Below are 11,779 nucleotides of genomic sequence, written 5' to 3' on the forward strand. Positions count from 1 at the left end.
CATCACCTCCAAATGCCCATGTTCTGTGTGTGGTGAAAACACTGACAACGTACTCTCCTGACAAATTCCCAGCATGCAGTAACAGAATAGGATAACAACAGTAAGCGTGCTGCACACACATCCCCAGGACGCACTCATTTTACAACTCAAAGTCTGTACCTTTCAACCAACCTCCCCACCTCCCAGCCCCAGATTACCACCATCCCACTGTCGGGTACTAGTGAGTTTCACATTTTTACATTCTACAGATAAGCAAGCACAGAGAATATCAGTCTTACCCTGTCTGTCCTAATTCAGTTAGCATAACATTCTCTACACTCACCCAAGCTGTCCCAAGTGACAAAAATCTCCATCTACACGGGAAAGGATAACAAACCCTTCCTCAGCGATCAATGCAAAGAAATAGAGGAAAACAATAGAATGGCAAAGCAAGACCTCTCTTCAAGAAAATTAGAGATACCAAGGGAACATTTTATGCAAAGATGGGCACAATAAAGGACGGAAACGGTATGGACCTAACAGAAGCAGAAGATATTAAGAAGACGTGGCAAGAATACACAGGAGAACTCTACAAAAAAGATCTTCATGACCCAGATAACCAAGATGGTGTGATCACTTACCCAGAGCAAGACATCCTGGAATGCAACATCAAGTCAGGCTAAGGAGCATCACTATGAATAAAGCTAGCAGAGGTGATGGAATTCCACGTGAGCTATTTCAAATCCTAAAAGATGATGCTGTGGAAGTCCTGCAATCAATTCAACAGCAAACCTGCAATACTTAGCAGTGGCCACAGGACTGGGAAAGGTCAGTTTTCATTCCAATCTCAAAGAAAGGCAATGCCAAAGAATGTTCAAATTACTGCACAATTGCACTCAGTTCAAATGCTAGCAAAGTAATGCTAAAAGTTCTTCAAGCCAGGCTTCAACAGTATGTGAACTGTGAACTTCCAGATGCTCAAGCTGGATTTAGAAAAGGCAGAGGAACAAGAGATCAAATTGCCAACATCCACTGCATCATCAAAAAAGTAAGAGAGTTCCACAAAACATCTACTTCTGCTTCACTGAATACGCCAAACCCTTTGACTATGTGGATCATAACAAACTGTGGAAAAATCTTAAAGAGATGGGAATACCAGACCACCTGACCTGCCTCCTGAGAAATCTGTCTGCAGGTCAAGAGGCAACAGTTAGAACTGGACATGGAATAACAGACTGGTTCCAAATTGGGAAAGGAGTTCATCAAGGCTGTATACTATTACCCTGCTTACTTAACGTACATGCAGAGCCCATCATGCGCAATGCTGGGGTGGATGAAGCACAAGCTGGAATCAAGATTGCCAGGAGAAATACCAATAACCTAAGATATGCAGATGACACCACCCTTATGGCAGAAAGCGAAGAAGAACTAAAGAGCATCTTGATGAAAGTGAGAGAGTGAGAAAGTTGGCTTAAAACTCAACATTCAGAAAATTAACATCATGGCATCCAATCCCATCACTTCATGGCAAATAGCTGGGGAAACAGTGGAAAAAGCGTCAGACTTTATTTTTGGGGGCTCCAAGATCACTGCATATGATGACTGCACCAATGAAATTAAAAGACACTTGCTCCTTGGAAGAAAAGCTATGTGTATGACCAACCTAGACAGCATATTAAAAACCAGAGACATTACTTTACTAACAAAGGTCCATCTACTCAAAGCTATGGTTTTTCCAGTAGTCATCTATGGATGTGAGAGTTGGAGTATAAGGAAAGCTGAGTGCCGAAGAACTGATGGTTTTGCACTATGGTGTTGGAGAAGACTCTTGAGAGTCCCTTGGACAGCAAGGAAATCCAACCAGTCAATCCTAAAGGAAATCATTCCTGACTATTCATTAGAATTATTGATGGCGAAGCTGAAACTCCAATACTTTGGCCATCTGATGCAAAGAACCAAGTCACTGACAAAAACCCTGATGCTGGGAAAGACTGAAGTGGGAGAAGGGGATGACAGAGGATGAGATGGTTGGATGCCATCACTGATGCAGTGGACATAAATTTGAGTAAGTTCTGGGAGATGGTGATGGACAGGGAAGCCTGGCGTGCTGCAGTCCATGAGCTGGCCAAGAGGCAGCCATGGCTGAGCAACTGAACTGAACTGAGTATTTCGTTACAAATATGTGTGTATATGTGCTTGGGTAACCAGTGAGGGCTTCCCTGGGAGCTCAGAAGGTAAAGAATCTGCCAGCAAGGCATAAGGGATAGATTTGATCCCTTGGCTGGAAGGATCCCCTGGAGAAGGGAATGGCAACCCACTCCAGTATTCTTGCCTAGAGAATTCCATGGACAGAGGAGCCTGGCAGGGTACAGTCCCTGGGGTCACAAAGAGTGTGACATGACTAAGTGACTAACACTTGTATGTTTTCAACCTGGATCCTGGGGCTCTGTAATCAACAGAAATAGTTATGAGACCAGAGGGGAATTTCAAGAAAGGCTTTATTGGGACTCTTGCTGCAGTAAGGAGAGACAGAAAAAGAAGTGTGTGCCCCTGCTCCTCCCAAAAAGGGGGCTGAGCTGATCCCTTTGGTTATGGCTGGAAGGAAGCTGAGGTGATCTGCCCCGCCTCAGGCTCCCCGGAGGTGCTGTGAGCAGCGATCACAGGAAGTGACCTGCTTTTGCTTCTGGAGCCTCAGAAATCAAGCTTGGTCTGTGGTCCTTTTACTTATTGTTCAGAATTGCTGTCCGCTCATGAATGTGGGTATAGTTTATTCAATTACACTTTCTTTGAGGCCTGATACCCGAGAAGAGGTTTGTCCAGGTGCAAGAACTGCAGTAAAAGGTCCCAGGACCCAGCCTGTCTCATACACACATCACAGTTTCATCATCCACTCGGCCGAGAACAGACATTCAGGTTCTTTCTACAACACATGGCTGTTGTGAATCATACATTATGGGTTACGGCAGTGCAGGTTACTCCTTCAAAATACTGATTTTTGCACAGGATTTCCCTGGTGGTCCAGTGGTGAAGAACCTGCCTAGCTCTGTGGGCGATGTGGGTTCAATCACTGGTGGGGGAACTAAGATTCCACAGGCAGCAGAGCGACTAAGCCCGAGCACCACACTAGAAAGTCGGTGCACCGAAACCAAAGATCCTGCAGGATGCAGGTGAAGCCAAATACATCAACAGTTTTTAAAATTTTCCTTTTCTTAGCTACATGATTAGAAGTGAGACTGCACGATCCTATGCATGTTGTATTTTTAATCTTTGGGTAACTCTGTACTGTTTTCCATGTACCATTGACATTGCCTTCAGCCGTTTACAACCATTAACTGTACTGTGCATGGACATGGCAGACGCCCGATTTCTGTAAAGACGATGAGAAAACAGAAGAGGAATCCACTGCGCTGGCAGCAACAAGTAGCAGATGAGTCATCTCTAGAATAAGCCTCTGTACTACAGGTTGCTGTGGAGCTGATAATCCTCAGATTCTAAGAACAAGCCTTCACTGCATCATGTGAAACTTCTGCCATCAAAGCTGAGGCCCAACCATTACCTTTGAGGCTGAAAGAAACTTCCAAACCTGCATCTGGGCCAACACACTCCCCAGAGACCTACTAATAATACACCCATCCTGCTATGCAATCCCCAGAAGGTTCCAAGCCTTAACAACTCCTGTGTTAATGATGGAATAATACACATGAAGACACCCAAACACCAACCAGACTCAAGACATCGTATCAGTCACAGTGACCCCAGCAGCCCCAAACTGTCATCACCAAGATCTAATAATACAAGACAGATGTGTAGGCTGATGCACACGCCCCAGTGCCACTTCAACATCTTCCAAGGAATACGCCAACTTCTCTTTTTTTACCTTCCATCTGAAATCTTCTTCATTAGTAACTCAAACTAACAGAAAAATTATAGGTAATCCGCAAAGTGATCTCCCGAATTTTAATGACAGTTATTCTATGGGTCTGATTCTAGCCCTCCCTAAAGACCCCACAGAATCCACTGTGTGGAGGGGGTGCTGTGGGGCACTCCTGGATCCCGTCCCCCGTCTCTGGGACCACTGTGCCCATCCCCCTGCACCCAGACCTCCCTGTGGGCTCAGCTCAGGCCTTGATTCTAACACACCGCAGGGTAAGAGTCCTCAACCCACTCCCACGTCCTTCCTTCCTCCACAGGTGTGATCATGCGTTTCCCAACGAAACCCAGTCATGCAACCCTCAGTCACAGCATCTGGGTCCCAGGGAAACTGAGCTAAGACACTATGGCATGCGCACCATTCCACGCAGCCCACAATTGGCCATGAGCCCACATCCAGGTCCTCCAGGTAGAACTGAGCCCACCTTTGTCAACAGTTCCACACACCCCGTGATCCCACAAGTCTGAATGTCTCCCTCTTTCTCTCTCTCACACACACACACACATACACACACCCATTCACTGGGTTCATCCAGAGCCCTACTCTTGCTGCCACAGCCCCCCTGGAGACTCTGACAAGCTCCCCTTCACTTTCCCCCAGTTTTCTACCTCTTCATGCATGGTTGAACAAGAGGGATAAACAGCAGAGACCAAGGGCATGAGCATCGCAACAGCGGTGCGCACAAGCTGCAAATCCAAGGACACTCGGCACTCAGTACAGAGACCAAGGAGCTGGCCCTCCTGAGAAAACCTGCCAGCAACTTGGGACATCAGAAAATTTTACAGGCCCTTGAGATTTGGTTGGATTGAGCTCAGTGAAGAATTAACAAAGACAGAGAGACCCCAGTCTCACTGACCCCTATTCTCCCCAGTGACAGCTAACTGGAAGATGTCCCTGATCTTTAAGGAGGTGGGGACTCTCTCATATCCCCTTGGATTCCAAATCTGGCCACTCTAACCACAGTAAACTCAGCAACCCCTGATCTGAGCAGATAAACTGCTGGAAGGCCGAACTGCTGTCTAAGATGGCAACCGGTCCCTGGGTGGACAGAGCTTAGAAGACCTGGGGGCTGCAGTGAGCAGTGACACAGCAGACTAAAACATGGGGACACCTCAAGATACTAGATCTATCGGGCTCATCAGGACTCCCCATATCTTTTTGCTTTCCAGTGTTTAAGTGTCCACATGGGGTAAGGATCAATTAGAGTTGAAATGTTCAGAACAGATACAGGAACCATCATCACCTACCTTGCCCCCTCTGTCTCCCCTGAGAGTTCTTCAGCCCAACCCACATTCCCAGTCCTCACTCCCAGAGTGAGATGCTGTGAGCACCCAGGGAAGAAGAGGAACACGGTGCATCCTTCAATGAAGGGAAAAGAGGAAAGACTCCAAACAGTCAAAGGACAAGGGCATTTCTGATGAAGGTGATTAATATAGAGGCAGGAAGCCTGGTTAATGTGACAGAGAATATGAGGAGATGGGGAGACCACTCGCTGGCCTAGACCTGAAGGAAGAGAAAGAGCAAGGGCCATGGTGATTAATGACAAATCGCAGGCATAGAAACTAAGATCCCAGACAGAGAAGGTTTTGGTGCCTATGAACAAGGACCATGTGAATGTGACCAGGACAGACTGATCATGAGAACGGGGTCACCTCCCAGGATGAGGCTGGAGACACTGGCAGCGACCTGAGGGTGACAAAGGGCTCCGGAGACACCTGAGGAGTCAGGATGCTGCCCTGAGGACACGGGGAAGCCAGTGGAGGTGGGAGGCCTCCCTGCAGATTGACCCTTATTCATAGAAGACATCTGCTGATAATCTATCTCACTCTAAGCATATGTTCCCGCCTCCATCCTACTGTTGTCCTTTTTCATTTTGCAAAACTGGGACCCATTTCAAATTCTAGTAACAACTGGGCCCTCCTTCCAAGAAGAACTGCCACACACAGTCACACACCCAATTTGGCCAGTCATTTCAGAGGTCACTGGTGCTCAGATGCTGGACCCGAGGGAAACATCATCAGATCACCTCATTGCTCACTAGTTACCAGATCACATAACAGAGAGGAAAATGGAATATAGACTAACTGCTTAAATTAGGTCGTCATTCTTAATATAAAAGATCACTGGCATTCTTCCTAAGTACTCATCAAAACAGTCTACATCTATTTACTAGTTACCAAACAAAATGCTTTGAAAATACAACATCAAGAAGAAACAGCAAATGGGACTCAAATAAACATGAAACAAACCTAAAGTGAATCAGCTTGTTAAAAATTTTTCCACTGAAGAATTATGGTGCCAAGTGAAAAAAAAAAATGAGAATATAGCATACTTAGAAAACAATGACATGAATTAACTACAGGAGGGCAACAAATCTTATTTCAGAAGCAAATAATTCTTTACAAGAAGGTCAGTATTGAATGACCTAATCTATACCAAGCTACAAAAAGAATTAAATGTAAAGAAAGCAGAAAGCAAAAAGGAAAATGATTACAAAGAACATATTTAACGTTCCTGGAAAAGGCACCATGTAGTAAGAGAGTCAGTCAGTTCTGCACATGGATGTTATCTTTTAATACAAATAATTATAAAATGCACAAGCCTTACAGACAGAAGTTTTGCAATTCTCACCTGTATAATGTAAAGAAACAAGTTTTAAATTTATTAGATCCTAAAGCCAAAAATCAATGTGGTGGTTTTGTCACTAAGTCCTGTCAGACTCTTGCGATCCCATGGCTGTATCCAGCCAGGCTCTTCTGTCCATGGGATTCTCCAGGCAACAATACTGGAGTGGGTTGCCATTTCCTTCTCCAGAGGATCTTCCCCACCCAGAAGTTGAACTCGGGTCTCTTGCATTACAGGCAGATTCTTTACCGACTGAACTATGAGGTAAGTCAAAAATCAATGCATCACGACTTCATAATCCTTATCCAACCAATTCAGCACTCTCCTGGATCCAGTCCCCTCCCCCACCTGCACACTACTTGTTTCCAATTCATTTAGTTCATCTGCTTCCCTAACTTTTCTCCCTCTCCCTTTCTCTTCCCCTCTGCTCTCCAGCTGTGCCTGTCTACTCTTTACTTCTTCCCTGACTCCCATCCAGCCTCTCTCTGCCATCTGTTCCCTGCAAAATTTTTCTAATCCAACCTCCTTGATGATCCTAAATCTCCATGAATTTCTGCCCTTCTTCCATCATCTCCGCCCTCCCTTCCTCCCAACACTCTGGCACCCCCAAGTGGCTATGCTTCCTTTCACCTTGCTTGCTTTCTCAGCTCCTCCAGTTACTGGATGTGAGTGAAAGTCCCTCAGTCCTGTCTGACTCTTTGCGACCCCGTAGCTGTAGTCCATGGAATTCTCCAGGTCAGAATACTGGAGTGGGCAGCTGTTCCCTACTTCAGGGGATCTTCCCAACCCGGGGATCTTCCCAACCCAGGGATCGAACCCAGGTCTCCCGCATTGCCAGCGGATTCCTTACTAACTGAGCCACAACAGAAGCCCAATCACTAGGAGTCCCCTTTCTCTCCCAGCAGGCTATTGTTCTGTAAGCCAAGGTTCCAACTCTTGTATCTCCTTTGCGGGCTCTCTGTGTGAACCGCCTCTCCACTGTCGCCCTCTTTCGGTCCCCTGATTTACAGCCCCTCTACTTGAAGGCTATGGAAGGGGTCGGCAGAGGATCAGATAGTTAGATAGCATCCCTGGACTCAATGAACATGAATTTCAGGAAACTCTGAGAGATACAGGGGTCGCAAAGACTCGGACTGAACACCACCTTCCTATTTTGCTCGCCTTTAACTCTCCAGAGAGCCTGCTTTTCTCTAAACTTCTCTCCTTACCTACTGGCAACCTGCAAGTCTTCCTCTCTTTAATGTTGCCAGCTCTTCGCAAGTTCCTCACCAATTCTCTTGTCATCGATTCTTCCTCGGGCTTTTCAGTTTTCTATTTCTCTCCAAGTCGATGTCTTTGCTTCTCATGACACCACACCCCACCCCACCCCACCCCACCCCACCCCACCCCACCCCCACTATTTACGGGAATGGAGGCTGAATAAGAAGCCCTCCTCCTACAAGGGCCAAATTTGGGATGCAAGAACCACGAGGGTCAAGTGGCTGGCCCAGGTCACCCACCCCAACACAGGGTCAGGGGAAAGGTCATTATGAAGACAGGCCGAGGAGATATGGGCGCTGGGAGGGAGTGGGTCTAACAATCGGGTGCGCTGCGCAGAATTCCAGGACCTGGGCGAGGACGTGGCCTCCAGGGGCCGAGACGGAGAGGCTGAGGACCGCGGAGCGTAAATGCCCACCTCATGGAAGAGAATTTTATGCGCTGCAGGAAGTGCAGAGGGGACAGTAAATGGTTTTAAGACGGAAGCAGGTGCGAAACTCAGCGTTTCCGAGTTCCAAAAGCAAGAACCGGCTGCAGTGCGGTTTTAACCAAAAGGGAGATACACCTTCGGCGCTCACGGAGACGTCTGAATTTGCTGGGGTTGGTAGCTCGGGCGCGGGGATTTAGAGTCAGAAGAGACACTCAGACTCGGGATACCGAAGGAGGCCGAATGAGAGTGGCATGTGTGACTAAGAAAGAGAGAAACTCACGCCGCGCTGCTGAGACAGCTGCACCGCTGGCTCTCCGCTTCCGGATGTGGAAAGCTGCGCGGGCCGGGAGTGAAACAGCGGGGCGGCCTGGGGAAGCGGCCTAAAGGGAGACAAGCTGTCACGGTGCGGGTCACGGAAGGAAGCCGGTCTGCCCCGCACCTTGGGAAAGTGAAACGGACCGGGCCTCCGGGCGCAAGGGGCAGGGCGGAACAATTCAATAGTGTAATCTCGGAGGAAGCTGACTGCAGGAAGTTAAAAGACTTCTGCTTCCTAGAAGGGAAGTTAAAAAGCAACAGCATCACATTGACAACAAAGGTCCCTATACTCAAAATAATGTAAAGTTAGTTGTTCAGTCGTGACCGGTTCTTTGCGACTCCATTGAGTCGGACGACTCTGTCTGCCAGGCTCCTCTGTCCCGGGAATTCTCCAGGCAAGAATCCTGGAAGTGAACTCGCTCAGTCATGTCTGACTCTTTGCGACCCCACGGACGGTAGCCTACCGGGCTCCTCCGTCCATGGGGAATTACAGGCAAGAACACTAGAGTGGGTTGCCATTTCCTTCTCCAGGGCAATTTCCCGACCCAGGGATCGAACCCGGGTCTCCCGCATTGCAGGCAGACGCTTTAGCGTCTGAGCCACAAGGGAAGCAAGAATACTGGAGTGGGTGGCTATTTCCTTCTCCAGGGGATCTTCCTCACCCACGGATCAAACCATGTCTCCTGCAATGCAGGCACATTCTTTACTATCTGAGCCACCAGGGAAGCCCATATATAACGTTAAGTGCGATGGAAATAGTTGAGATGAGCGGCAAATTCAAGCTGTGCTTTCTGGAATATCATGGAATTTTTTTCCCAAATATTTTCCAAAGGGTCGACTGTATTTTCTTCTCTCCAAATATCAAATTGCTAGCAATGGCAACCCACTCCAGTGAGAATCCCAGGGATGGTGGAGCCTGGTGGGCTGCCGTCTATGGGGTTTCACAGAGTTGGACATGACTGAAGCGACTTAGCAGCAGCAGCAGCAAATATTTAATATCATATACAGTTTCGAATTAAATTCACGGGTTTTTTTGTTTGATTTTGCTTTAACCTGTCACCTGAAGTGAAAATGAAGTCGCTCAGTCGTGTCCCACTCTTTTCGACCCCATGGACTGTAGCCTATCAGGCTCCTCCATCCATGGGATTTTCCAGGCAAGAGTGCTGGAGTGGATTGCCATTTCCTTCTCCAGAGGATCTTCCCGACCCAGGAATCGAAGCCGGGTCCTCCGCCTTGCGGGCAGACGCTTTACCGTCTGAGGCACCAGGGAAGCCCCGAACATACTGCCACCGAGTCTTTGGATGTGGTATCTAGCCAAGAACAGCTGCATATGGTAACCCTCTGTATGAGAGGTGTAAATAGGAAAGGAGACATTTTTCTGGACTATTTTTAAAACATGATAAATGGCGTTATGAACATTATTCACGATTTAAATATTATATATACATTGCAGGTCGTCTCCATTTCAACAATTATATAAGGGGAACAGTAGAAAATAAAAATTTTATCATGTTCTTATGCAGTGCTTAAGCAACTGAATGTTTTATCTGAAGAGCCTATGATATAAAAATTAGAATCAAAGTTCTGCTTTTTGAATGCTGGTCCATAAAGAAGGCTGAACATAGACGAATTCATTCTTTTGGATTGTGGTGCTGGAGCAGATTCTTGTACAGCAAGACGAGTCCCGTAAGACCATCAGTCTGTTGGAGCTGCTTTGAGGAGGGCAGGAGGAACTCCATCTTGAGGCCTGTCAGCCATCTTAAGACAGCAGGTGAACTGGGCCTCGACTTTGCCCAAGAATGAGGAAACTATCTTTAAAGTAAAACCAGGTCTCCTTGGAGACCTCCCTCCCCACAGATAGCAAAGATTGGAGTTAAGGTCAGGCTGCCCAGGTTAGATTAACAATGAAGATATCCCCCATGAAGTATAATAAGTGTTCCCCGTTAACCTTAATCGTTAGTTCTCCCTACAGCTACATGTCGTAAAACTAAATCATATACATCAAAAAAAGTTGCGAACATGTAAACAGTCACTTAGTGAGGGTATAAAACCGAGGCTCTCGAAAATGTCAGGGTCCTTGTTCAGAACCGATTCCCCTTGGACCTGCTAGGGTAATAAACTGGACTCCGCTGTCTTGAGTGTCCTCCGAGGTGTGCTTTGAGACACTGGATTCCCATTTTTCCAAAACAAATCCTAAAGGAAATCAACCCTGAATATTCACTGGAAGGACTGAGCTTAAGCTCGAATTCTTTGGTTAACTGATGTGAAGAGCCAACTCACTGGAAAAGACCCTGATGCTGGGAAAGATGGAAGGCAGGCAGAAAAGAGGATGAGATGGTTGGATGTCATCACCGACTGGATACACAGGAGTTTGAGCAAGTTTCGGGGACGGTGAAGAGCAGGGAACCCTGCCTGCTGGCATAGCGTTGCCAAGAGTCCGACAGGACTGAGCGACGTAACAAAGACCGACTCCACTGAGAAATCCCATGGACGCAGGAGCCTGGCGGGCTACAGACCCTGGGGATCTCAAAGAGCTCTGACTGAGCACTGCGACCATTTTATATTTCTCTTTGATTCTAATGCTCATACAAGTAACCAGCATCCCTGAAACGAAGCTCCTAAAATGAAGCGTCTTTGCAGTCAATTTACTACCATGCTCATATAACTCAAAAAAGCACAGTAATCCTCTTCCCTACCGCTCGAGAAAGAACTTCAGCTCCAGCACCAGTCCCAAAGCTGAAATTCTAAACTAGTTCCCGAACACGGGATTTGATCCTTATCAAATTATCAAGTGCCACATCATAATTAAAATGACTTTTTCCTTATAAAATACTACGTATTTCGTGCACTGTATGTGTTACCTCAGGAGTTTACTTCGAAAGGAAATCAGAACCTGGGCCTCTCACAACGACTGAATTTATTTGGGCTGGAGGAAGGGGTCGGGGAATAGCGAGGTGCGAAGTGACTGGAGATCACGGATAGGGAGGAGAGGGGACCCCACAGGCGCAGCTTAACAACAACAACAAAAACAAACAAAACAAGTACCTCCCGTTTCCAATGGTCGGCCGCACCTACCAAGTCTCCGCTTCGGGAATTGGCTGTAGAATCGCTTGCGTCAAGGCAGAGACTGGAGACTCCTCGGCCATTGGTACCAGAAGAATGCCTCAGCGAGGGGCGGGGCGTAGGGCACCGTCCGCGCCCGGGCCTGTGAAGGGCGGAGCCGAAAGGGGCCGAGGGCGGCC

This window comes from Ovis canadensis, chromosome 14, assembly GCF_042477335.2.
Source record: "Ovis canadensis isolate MfBH-ARS-UI-01 breed Bighorn chromosome 14, ARS-UI_OviCan_v2, whole genome shotgun sequence".
Taxonomy (NCBI): Eukaryota; Metazoa; Chordata; class Mammalia; order Artiodactyla; family Bovidae; genus Ovis; species Ovis canadensis.